We start from the raw sequence: 12,884 nt of genomic DNA, 5'->3' as shown, positions 1-12,884 counted from the left end.
AGTAGTAAATTTTCTGTATTTTGTCCTGGATATCTAAAATTCCTAAAATATAACCATACAGCCAGTAGAATTCATGAAACCACAGCTCTTCGAGAGAATGGCTACATATATGCTAACCTAAGTGATATATCTGTATAATTTACTTATTTGTATTTATATAACCATATATTAATTATATTGCTATATACATATATTAGTTTAAAATCATGTAGTTGTATATAATAAGGCATTATTGGTAAGGTATAGTTAAGAGTCATGGTCTGGTTTTGACATGTCATGTGGGGTCTATTTCTGTAGGGTAGCATGTATTTTCACTTAACCATCTTTGATGTGTCATATGTTCTTGGTAAGATGAGCAACCCAAAAAGGGCAAAAGCAGCATAAAGGGGTACAGGTGTTTAAAAAAAATCCATCCTAACTAGTTCCATCATCTTAAGTTCTCATCAACCATGGGTGATGAAAATCTGAGATAGTAAGTGGAAAATAGTTATAATAGTGTTAAGCAGTTAATGATGGAATCAAAGGAATGTTTGGCTCGTGAGGGGCTATAGCATAAAAAGATCTGGACCCCCCAAGGAAAAGCTGACTTGATTTAGGGATGATCTTTCGAATGTTAACTCACCTGCTTCCTGCAGTTTTGTTTTTTTTTTTCTCCTCTTCTTGTCGGAATCTCCAGAAATTAAATCTCGATGTAGAGTTTTAATCAACCTAACCGCAGAAGCTTTGAATTACTGATGAAGCCTCTATCAAGACAATTACCTTTTCCTCCACTTAAACAACTATATTGCCCCTAAAGCCTTCTTTAATATAGGTAGATCCACTTGTTGCCTCATTCGAGTACCTGAGAGAAATCAGCAGCTGGGGAAGTATCTCCCATAATTATGCATGCTAACCACCTCTTTCTAGCGTGGATGCACAGCCTAAGAAAGCAAGTGCTAACATAAGGCAAACAAATTTCCTTTTGATTATGACTGTGTTTCACATCTTGCTAAATCTGTTATTTGAAAATAGCATACATATTCATGATATATATTATCTATGAAGCTTATTTTCTGGTTTAAAGCACAATTTGAATAATGAAGTACCTTGATGTGTTTGGACAATCAGAGTTCATCAGGAAAGCATTGTAATCAGTCCCTCTCTCTATCCATCCTGTCCATTAAGAGCTGGTAGAAACTGGTTTTAAATACTATAACATAGGATTTGGAAAGTCCAATGCCCTTCCTGAGATCTCTCGTTATTTCTGAGTGCTTAGATTCTTGGGGTCGCCTTCTTGATGGCATTGTTGAATCACTGCATCCTTCATCCAGGGGCCTGGGCTAACCTCTGGGCTTCCAAATGTGTGAGCTAATAAATACCTCTATTATTTAAACCAACTTAAGGTTTTTATTTCTGTAACTTGCGATGTAAGACATAAGACATAGATTTTCCCTGATACTCATATACTCATTTATAAGGAAAAAAGAATATGGGGCAATATTAATAATTTCTGCTATTATTAAGAGGAAGCAGGTAAACTCCTCAATGAATTATTTCCAAAGTTAAACAAACACATGTGGCTTGCAGGTCATCTTAACAGCTCTCAATCTCTAGTATCACAAAACAAAAGAGATTAGGGCTCAATAAAGTGTTCATTGACACACATTTAAAAATCTCCTTATAGGGTAAATACCCAGTAGTGCAATTGCTGGGTCATATGGTAGCTCTATTTTCAACTTTTTGAGGAACCTCCATACTGTTTTCCAGAGTGGCTGCACCAGCTTGCATTCCCACCAACAGTGTAGGAGGGTGCCCCTTTCTCTGCATCCCCACCAACATCTGTCATTTCCTGACTTGTTAATTTAACCATTCTGACTAGTATGAGATGGTATCTCATTGAGGTTTTGATTTGGATTTCCCTGATGCCGAGCAATGTTGAGCACTTTTTCATATGTCTGTTGGCCATTTGGATGTCTTCTTTGGAAAAATGTCTGTTCATGTCTTCTGCCCATTTCTTGTTTGGATTATTTGTTCTTTGGGTGTTGAGTTTGATAAGTTCTTTATAGATTGTGGATACTATCCCTTTATCTAATATGTCATTTGCAAATATCTTCTCCCATTCTGCCAGTTGTCTTTTGGTTTTGAAACAATGAATCATGGAACACTACATCAAAAACTAATGATGTAATGTATGATGATTAACATAACATAATAAAATAAAAAAAATAAAAAAATAAAAATCTCCTTATATAATACTATGGGCTGTATTTTTGCCAAATGCTTTCTTTTTTTTTTTGGAGAGAGAGAGAAAGCTCATACAAGTTGGAGGGAGGTGGGGGCTGGTGGAAGAGGAACAGGCAGAGGGAGAGAGAGAATCCTAAGTAGGCTCCACACCTAGCATGGGGCCCAATGTGCGGCTTGATCTCAAAACGCTGAGATCATGACCCCAAGATCATGACCTGTGCCAAAATCAAGAGTTGGTTGCTTAACCAACTGAGCTACCCAGGCTCACCTGTCAAATGATTTTCTTAAGTCAGCATATACCTTCTTGCCTCTTCTATTACTGATGTGAAGGAAGCCCATTTCACTTTGGATACTACATAATGAAAACTGCATGAGAGGAAGGAGAAAGGAACATGAATTTTCTATTTATTAGTGTGGATAATATAGGCCTGAATGATGACTTTAAGATTATAATTTCCCTTACGTCTCTTAGTAGGTATAGTAAGAGAGGAAAGACAGCAGGCAAAACTTTTAATTTATGGTATACATGAATTATTCATAAGAGGAATGCCTGTATTTTAGAAACAATGGTTAGACTTAGGCTATGCATTGTAATTTGAGCAACATGTTAATGAACATTATCTCACTTAATTCCTTCAAAATCCAAACTCTTTTATTATCATTATTACTTTATAGGTGAAGAAAACACCAGAATAGAACAGAGTATGGATTTTGAAGTCAGACATCCAGATTTAAATCAGACTTCTGCTGTTTATTACCTACACGGATGTGGGCACATTATTTAACGCATTGGAAGTTTGGATTCCTCACCTTTGCAATAGAAGCTATATTATTGACCCCACAGAATGTTGTGAAACTGTAACATTTGCAAAAGCGGCTCATTTTTAATTGGCATTCAGTATGCACTAGGTTCTATCACATCCTTTTATTCCTGTGAGAGGTTACAAATTTGCCCAGCATCACTGTTAGTAAGTGGTGGTACTGGCCTCTGCCTCAGATCTTAGAATAATGAGTCAGCTTTCCTCTATAATGTAATATACTTGTATAATAGAGGACAATACAGCTAGAAGTGCTAAGTTTGAATGCAGTTACAGAATAAAATTGTATAAATTAAAATATATAAAGAAATGGCAAATATACACTTGGAAAAAACTTATTTATCAGCATTTTAACTTTGCAACAATAAGATATTTTGCTCATTTGCTGATGCAAAAGATATGTACATCTTAAATGTGTTAGGCTATATTGGAGTTGTGGGATATTATAAATAAATGATTCATTTGATAATTTGTACATATTAATCTTATATTTGAAAAGCTGTTTAGAAGGTAAAAGTAAAAGTTGTTTTACCATTTTCTCAGTCACTTTTTCCTGTTGTTTTTGTCACATGTATGGTTTGGTAGATTGGTGGATAGGTATATAGGTACTGGAAGAAAAAAATGCTATTAAATGTTTTTATCAACACAGTATCAATTCTAACACATATGCATGTTCACCCTCTAACATTCTTGAAGTTGAGATTCATTTTGTAACCAGAGACCTATAGAATTGTGCCAGTGTAATTCAGAATTTTAAGATCTTAGGTTGGGTGAACTCTGTGATATCATCAAATTTCAGGAGAAATAATATACAATTCTGGATGCAAGTGGCAACTGTTTATTGGTGTTGCTGGTGAAATTGCCTTACTTTCTGTGGCAACAAGATAATGATCCCCAAAGATGTACGGGTTCCAGCCCTGGAACCTGGGAATATGCTGGGTTACATCACACAGGGAAATGAAGGTTGCAGATGGAATTAAGGCTGCTGCCCATCAACCGACCTTAAAATAGGGAGATTATCCTGGGCTCTCTTGCTATGCCCAATGGAATTGCCAGGATCCTTAAAAGCTGAAGAGGGAGGCAGAAGAGTTGAGTCAGAGGGAGATGTGATTACTGAAGAAAGGCCTAGAGAGATGTAATGTGAGAAGGTTTCAACTCATCATTACTGCCTTTGAAGGTGGAGGAAAGTGAAACATCAGCGCCTGCAGTATCTGGAAAAAGCAAGGAAATGGATTCTCCCCTAGAGCCTCCAGAAAGATGCATAGACAGCCTTGTGAGACCTTGATGTTAGCCAGTGAGAACTGGGCCAAGCTTCTAATGTAGAGAATTTAAGATAGTAAACTTGGGTGTTTTAAGCCACTAAATTTGTGGTAACATATTACAGTAGCCGTAGAAAAATAATATATTTTCCAATAACCAATTACCTCCTCCCATGACTTAGAAGGAATCCAGAAATCCAGTGCTCTCAAATCTTTATAGACTGGGGATTCAACAATCCTCACCCTATAGTTTATTTTGAGAACTGGTAATGATTTTTGCATTAGATAAAAAATAGAAATTTGTATCATGATACATAAATATATGTAAAGAGCAACAAATGAGGATTGTGCTAAGAAACATGATTAATGACAGGTGAACACTTCTAGCTGAGAGACTAGACTAAAAAAATAGTCTCTCATCTATGAGCAGTGAAAGAAATGTAATCAATTCTTTAAAATCTTTCCAATACCAAGCACTAAGGATTTTACAGATGAGTTCTACTAAAATTACAAAGAACAGACCATTCTAATATTATACAAGCTATTTTAGAGAATAGAAAAAGGTGAATTAAAACCATATAAATTTTTACCAAATCCTGAAGAGGACAGTGTAAGAAAGAAAACAATAAGCTTTTCTCACTCAGGAAAGAAATGAAAGAATTCTAAACCAAATATTAGCAGATATCATCTCACAAGGTATTTTTAAATAACCAAGTAGGGTTATTTTATTTGAGATTTATTCCAGAAACACAGCGGTAGTTTGACATTAGAAAATCTTAAAATGTAACTATGTAATACAATTAAAGATAAAAACCATATGATCATCACAATGGATAAAGAAAATGTCCTTCATACAACTCAAAACACATTCATGGTAAAGACTCTTGGCAAAAGAGAACAAAGTAGAAACTTTATTAACTCACTTAAAGATATTTACACAAAATGCATAAATATCTTTTGAAAAATAGTGAAGCATTAAAAGCATTCCTTTCAAAATCAGAAACAAAGAGAGGATTTTATCATCACTGTTTCTATTCAACAGTGCATTGGAAATTTTAGGCCTTAAAATGCAGTGGGTGTTATGAATTGTCTCCATTTAAGCAAAAAACAAAGAATATGCAATTAAATTATTAAAATTAACAGGAAAGTGATGTGTTGGATATCCAAGCAATATTCAGTAACCACTTGCATTTTATATATACCAGCATTTTTCAGTGAGACATTTAATTCAAAAATTCTATTAAATATATGGAAAAAATAAAATTCTTTGGAATACAACTAATAATAAAATGCATAGGATATATAGGGAAAATTATTGAGCTATTTTATAATTCAATCAAGAAGGTATAACTCAATGAAGATATAAACTATACTCATGGTCTGAAAGACTAAAGATGAAACCAAATGGCCATTTCCCTCAAATTGACCTAGTGATGGAATGTATTTCCATAAAAATTCTAAAGGGAGTTTTGGAGGAAAATTGATAGGCTGATTCTAAATGTTATGGAGGAGCTTAGGCCTAAGAATTGCCAAGACACTAGTGAAGAAAGAATATGGAAGGGGAATCTGTTTTATCACATATCAAGTACATTATGTGATAAATAGGACAAGGCAGCTGCATGTGTTTGGGAAATTGACAAATAAACCAGAACACTGAGAGCAGAACACATGATGTTAAGAAGTTTATTTACAAGGAGACAAGTTAAAATGAATCACATGGTTTGAATTTATAAAAAATTAGAAGAGAAAATATAGAAAATTAATTTTATATTTTTGAGGTAGAGACAAGTTTTTTTAAATAACATAAAAATGCTAATTATAAAGGAAATGCTTGATAAATTCAACTATATTCACATTTGAAATTTCTATGTATCAAAAGATATCATAATAACACCAGGGGAAAAAACAGACTTCTCTGAGGTAGAAGACAACCATATTTCATGGATTTTAAGGTGCCTTTATTGTCATTGATTTTTAAGACTTACCATTATATAATGTACCGCTGAAGAGAAAAAAAAACCAATGCGGTAAATTCTTAATTGTAAGACACTATCGACTGTAAGGCAAATCACAATGTGAAATACGTGAATCTTGGAATTAGTGATGTATTTGCAACACACGTAACCAATAATTATTAGAACCCAGAATATAAAAAACAACATCTATAAGAAACAAACAAGAAGTAGATGTACCAAATAGAACCGAAGACTCCAACAACCGTTTTTAGAACAGAATACATCAAGGGTGAATTAAAAGAGAAAGAAAGAAAGAGAGAGAGAGAGGAGAAAAAGAGAGAAGGAGGGAAGAAGAAGGAAGAAGGGAGGGAGGGAGGAAGGAAAAGAAAGGAAAGGGATGTCAACCAAATTAGTAGTAAGAAAGACGTTCAGATTACAAGGTTTCTGCCAATGAGAATGATTTTTAAAAAAAAGTCTGATATTACCAAGTGCACTTTTTAAAATCAGAACAAAAATCTCCCATTTGTTCTAGAAATCTTAATATATTCACATTTCAGCTTCTTGTTCTGATTTCTATGTATCTCTTTGGTCTTCATATCCATCTTTGTCTTTCTGTGCTGTGTTCCAGGTAACTTTTTCATCTGTGTTTCTCAGTTTATACCAATTGACTATTTTTTTTCATACATATCTTTTTTTTTTTAAGATTTATTTAGGGGCGCCTGGGTGGCTCAGTCGTTAAGGGTCTGCTTTCGGTTCCGGTCGTGGTCCCAGGGTCCTGGGATCGAGCCCCGCATTGGGCTCCCTGCTCCACAGAGAGTCTGCTTCTCCCTCTCCCACTCCCCCTGCTTGTGTTCCCTCTCTCTGTGTCTCTCTCTGTCAAATAAATAAATAAAATCTTAAAAAAAAATAAAATAAAAGATTTATTTATTTTAGAGATAGAGTGCACAGGGGTGGGAGGGGCAAATGGAGGGGGAGAGGGAGAGAATCTCAAGCAGACTCCCCACTGAGTGTGGAATCCAGCTTGGGGCTCGACCTCAAGACCTCACGACCTTGAGATCATGACCGGAGCCAAAACCAAGAGTCGGACACTCAACTGACTAAGCCACCCAGGTGCCCCTCTTCATATATTTCTTAATAATTTCATATGTTCAGCTATCAAGGATTTTTTATTTCAATAGCTCTTTTATTTCTAAACACCCCATTTGGCTTTTTTCTCTCTCTGCTATGGCATTTTGATAACATACTGAGCCTTCCTCATGTATTCAGTCTCTTCTTTTAGGTTGAAATCATTAAAGGTATACTTTTGAACATTCACTTAACTAATAATTCTGTTACTGACGTTCTTGTGGTTCTAGTCCTATTTACTCATTTTGTTGAATCTTGTTTTTGGTGACTAGTCACTCAGTCATATAATTTTGTATTTGAGTTCTTATTTCTTAATTTCTTTTATCTGTGGGAATCCTGTATGGCCTGGAAAAGAAGTACCTTTCTCAAGATAAAATTTTTATTCACAGGGGCACCTGTGGGGAAAAAAATCATTTACATATACCTTAGGAGTATTAGAGTTAATTTCTTGGGTTAGTATTCCTTGGACCATTCAGGTAACGTAAATTAGATATGCCAACTATGAATGTTCTCAGGGGAGGCCTTTTTTAAAAAGAGAGTCTAGGTCAAAGTAGACAAAGTTTTATGTCATTACCTTTTGCCAGGGAGCAGTTGTTTTACTAAACTACTCTTTCATTGTGTTGAGGGAAAGGAAAATGGTATCCCCTCCTTCTCACTTTAGATAGAAATAACTTTATGTAGAAGTTTCAGTTCCAACGTCTTACCTTGAACAGTCTCTCTTTTTGTCTCACTGTCATGACTTGGCCTGAACACCTTTGATTTTGAGTTTGGCAAACACCCAGAGGAGCTAACATATTATTAGTGCCAGCTCAGAACTCCGCATTCTCCTTTCTTTTCCTTAGGCCTGCAGGAGGATTTCCCTTATTTATATACTCAGCCTTGAATTTAGGGGATTTTTGTTATTTTTCATTCAGCATTTATATGTATAGGGTTGTAAACAGAATTGTCTTGCTGCTAGAAATGGAAGTCCAGAAAAACTTTTAAAGCATTATTATATATATATACATGTATATATGTATAAAATATATTTTACACACTATAGCTTCTCTTGGTCACACAGTTCACTTTGTCAGCATTCACATGTGCTGTGAATGTTTTCTGGAGAATTGGTGTTAATAGTTATGACGACTCCCACAAGTTTTTAAAAAAATAGTTTTAGAAGCTTCCTTGTAGGTACTTAAATTGTGTATAGACTATAAACTTTTTGGTCTTAGCACCCTTTTATGCTGTTGAGAATTAGTGAAGATCCCAAAGGGCTTTTTTTATGTCAATACAATTTGTCAGTTGTCACCATATTAGAAGTTAAAGCTGAGAAATTCTCAAAAATATTTTAAGTCATTTAAAATGATCAGTAATAAACTCATCAGAGGTTAGCATAAAGAACATACTTTTTATAAAAATTCACTCCATTATTCAAAACAAAAAATACTGAGAAGACATGGCTTTTATATTTTTGCACACCTCTTTATATCTGGTTTGTCAAGGACAGCGCAGATCTTATACGTGCTTCGGCATATACAGTGTTGCTATTTGTTATTTTGGTTGAAGTGTTTGAGGAAAATAAGGACCTCACAAAGATAGGTAGTTTGAAAATGGATGGGTACTTGGCTTTTTAGCATCATTTGTTGGTCAGTTAGAAAATATTAGTTCACTGAGTTGGGCAGATCTTCTAAATGTTGACACATTTCACCATGCAATATATATAAAAAAAATTTACATATACCTTAAGAGTATTAGAGTTAATTTCATAATTAACATATATATGTTAATATATTAACATATATATAACATATGAAATTATATATATTAAAAATGAAATTATATATATTAACATATATATAACATATGAAATTATTAAGAAATATATATTTGTCGATATCACCCTAAATCTCATCAGAAAAGTTTTTAAGTGTTGGAAAGCTGCCAAGCTCACATTGGCAGATGAAAATTTTCCGATATTTGGGGTGCCTGGCTGGCTGAGTCGGTAGAGCATGTGACTCTTGATCTTGGGGCTTGTGGGTTTAAGCCCCATGTTAGGCATAGAGATTATTTTTAAAAAGAATTTGGGGGGACGCCTGGGTGGCTCAGTCGGTTAAGCGTCTGCCTTTGGCTCAGGTCATGGTCCCAGGGTCCTGGGATCGAGTCCCGCATCGGGCTCCCTGCTCCACGGGGAGCCTGCTTCTCCCTCTGCCTCTGCCTGTCTCTCTCTCTCATGAATAAATAAAAAAATAAAAAAATAAAAATAAATAAAAAGAATTTGGGGCGCCTGGGTGGCTCAGTCAGTTAAGTGTCTGCCTTCAGCTCAGGTCATGATCCCAGGGTCCTGGGATCGAGTCCCAGGTCTAGCTCCCTGCTCAGTGGAGAGTCTGCATCTCCCTCTGCCCCTTCCCCCTGCTCATGCGCTCTCTTTCTCTCTCTCTCAAATAAATAAATAAAACTTCATAAAAATTTTTTTAAAAGTAAAAAAAGAAAGTTTTCCAGTATTCTGATTTCACTTGATAGTTTGGATTTTTGTCACTGGCCTATATATATAAGTAGATAAATACACACACACCAGCAGTTATATATATTACCTATTACATATGTAACAATAGGTAACATATTCATTATGTATATCTACACATACCACCTGTTCATTACCTTAAAGGGGCAGGTTGCATTCTGTTCATTTTGGGGTGAATGTCAGCCCAATTCCCAAGTCTGAATAACCAGTGTTTGTCTGTTAGACATTCTTTCAAGTAAAAATGGTGTTCAGTGAAAAGCCAAGTTAGTTCAGCTCATAGCTCAAACTGCCTCACAGACCTGTTCCTAGAGATAACATCATATTTTCAGTCTGCAGCAGATATGCTTTATCTATATTTCCTTTTTGTTATGAAATATTAAGAGATGTGTATACTCAAGGGTGCAGATTTAGTAAAATTAATACCTTTCCTGCTTCATCTAGGACATTTTAAAGGGAAATTGTCATTTTTCCCACTGGGAGCGAGTGTCAGTGAAAAATAAAATGACTGACAGCCAAGTTTGGTGCCCCTGCCTTTATTTGAGTTAGGCCATTGTACCTACCATGGCTTTTGTCCCATCAGTGCAAATATTGATGGTTTTGACCTTGTGGACCTCTTGAAAAGGTCTTAGAAAAGATTTTATAGAAGCCCAGGATTCTGCAGAACACTCTTAGAGAAATGCTGCTGTAACTTGGGAATGATTGATAATCAATGGTGAGAAGTCAGTGATTGCTAGTGTGTGTGTGTGTGTGTGTGTTTAATGAAGCCTCCTAAGGACTTTAAAGTATAGAACGTGGGTAAATATGTAGAGCTGGCAAAGGTATACATTGGTCACTATGAGATTTTAGCTGTGACTATTTTTCTAGCTCTTGTTCAGGAGAGAGGCTATGCATCCCTAACCACCAGATTTTCCATTCTGGGATGCTCTGATCCTCTCTGCATTCTGTTGCTAAGACTTGGATGCTCCTGCATTATTAATAAGCTTTCTTGTCCTATCTTTTAGCAGATTGGAATGATGGTTTATTCTTCTGCACACTTCTGAATAATTCTGATTTTATGTACTCGCGAATTGTCAAACAAGCATACAGACCACCTAGAAAGCAACTGCCAAGAAGAAACATATTCAGAGACTAAAACATACTTAAATAACCCTTTCATGTTGACACTGTACATGTGAGAATCTCCAGACACTTCCCTTTTCAAACACCAGTACATTCTCCAAACCACATTTCAGCAGAAGTAATCATTTTTATTGGGTGAGAAGAAGAGGTTAAGCCAATTTTTTTAAGTAGCTTAATTTTCATTAAAATAGCTGTTGTCCATTTTCTTTTGCGTTATGGCACCTAGAGCACAGAGAATTTTAGAGCCTGGAAATATGTAATTACTGAGATCAACTCTATTTTAATACCCTTTTGGTTAGAACTATATTTCTTCTACCAAAAAATCATGCTAGTTTCATATTCAGGATTTTGAAATTTGTATTCTTTTGGACCAGGCAAAGAATGAAGTTACCATTTTTCCTGTATAAATCTTACTTTCTAATTGAATTAGTAATGTAATTAAGTCTTCAGGGGAATTCAAATACACTGTTTGGGTGTTCAACATCTTCAAAGTCCCATTCCAAGGCCTTGAAAGATTCAACAATCACAGTGGGCCCTCTTGCTCACTCAGTCTAGTGGCATATATCTAGTTTATATAAAATTATATACAGTTAAGGCAATGCATGTGTCTAACAGGTTTAATAATCTCTTTTACTAAACTAGATCCAGGTTTGAAGTACCGAGAATTTATCATATTGGTATGAGATATGTTGTTATAAATTGCTGCTCAGTGTTTAATAATGTGGATGTGCCCAGAAATGCAAACAGAATATATTCTATGTGGTAGACAGAATTCTAAAGATGACACTCCTAACATTCCTGTTCCCTGGTTGCTCAAACACTAACTAGGTACTGTTGTGAAGGGATTTCGCAGATTTAAGTACATTCCCTCCATTCACCTTAAGATTTGGAGGTCTAATTCCATTCACCTTTTAAAGCAGAGGCAAGAGACTGAATTGTACCAACAACCTATATGAACATGGAAGCTGGTATTTCTCCAGACGTGAGCTAAGAGTCCAGCCTGGATGATACCTTGATTTTGACCCTGTGAGACGCTAAGCAGAAAACTCAGTTAAGCCATCCCAGACTTTTGACCTATTGGATTGTACAGTAATAAATGGATGTTATTTGATGCCACTGCATTCTTTAAGATTTTATTTATTTATTTGACAGAGAGAGAGAGAGAGAGAGAGCACCAAGCCAGGGGGAGCGGGAGAGGGAGAAGCAGGGTCCCCGCTGAGCAGGGAGCCCAACATGGGGCTTGATCCCAGGACCCCAGGATCATGACCTGAGCTGAAGGCAGATGCTGAACCACTGAGCCACCCAGGCGCCCCTAGAAGCCGCTACATTTATAGTAATTTGCTATGCAGTTAGAGAAAACTAACACTGTCAGACTAAAGGCTGCGTATGATTATACATTATATGTTGGGGGTTTATATACTGGAAGAAAATAAAGCCATCTCAGATGAAATTATAGTTCATGACCCTCTGAAACCAGAGTAAGAAAAAAGAAAATATGTGTTAAAAAATAAAAGTTAAAAGGAGACATTCAAGGAGATTTTCACTTACCATACCTGATGAGACAGTAGAACATTGAAAGGATTTTAAGAGGATTTTGCAAGAATTTGCTACAACCTACAATCTTTGCAATTTCTCCACATTGAATATTTTTTCCCATTGTTGCATCAGTGATGAACAAAAAACATACTAAATTAAAACGGGTCTGAACATTTTCCCTGTGGAGCAGCAAGGAAAAGTGTGGGGAAAACTGGGTGTCAATGGAAGTCAGTTGGGTGGCACCAAACCAGAATATAGGAAGATACACCAAAGTTTGGGCTTTTGGCAAAGAAAATAAGAAAACCCAAGGAGTCAGATTAAGCCACTCTAGCTTTGCAACAAAAAG

General features: G+C 35.7%; 1 protein-coding gene across 1 annotated transcript in view; it reads left to right on the top strand.

Annotated features, from left to right (window-relative positions):
* ADAMTS19 (ADAM metallopeptidase with thrombospondin type 1 motif 19) overlaps positions 1-12,884 on the top strand; it is a 248,696-nt gene that overhangs the window by 77,555 nt on the left and 158,257 nt on the right. The gene's annotated exons all lie outside the window — the stretch shown is intronic.

This window comes from Halichoerus grypus, chromosome 2, assembly GCF_964656455.1.
Source record: "Halichoerus grypus chromosome 2, mHalGry1.hap1.1, whole genome shotgun sequence".
NCBI lineage: Eukaryota > Metazoa > Chordata > Mammalia > Carnivora > Phocidae > Halichoerus > Halichoerus grypus.
The sequence above is the reverse complement of the archived record's forward strand: the minus strand, read 5'-3'. Positions and strand labels throughout refer to the sequence as shown.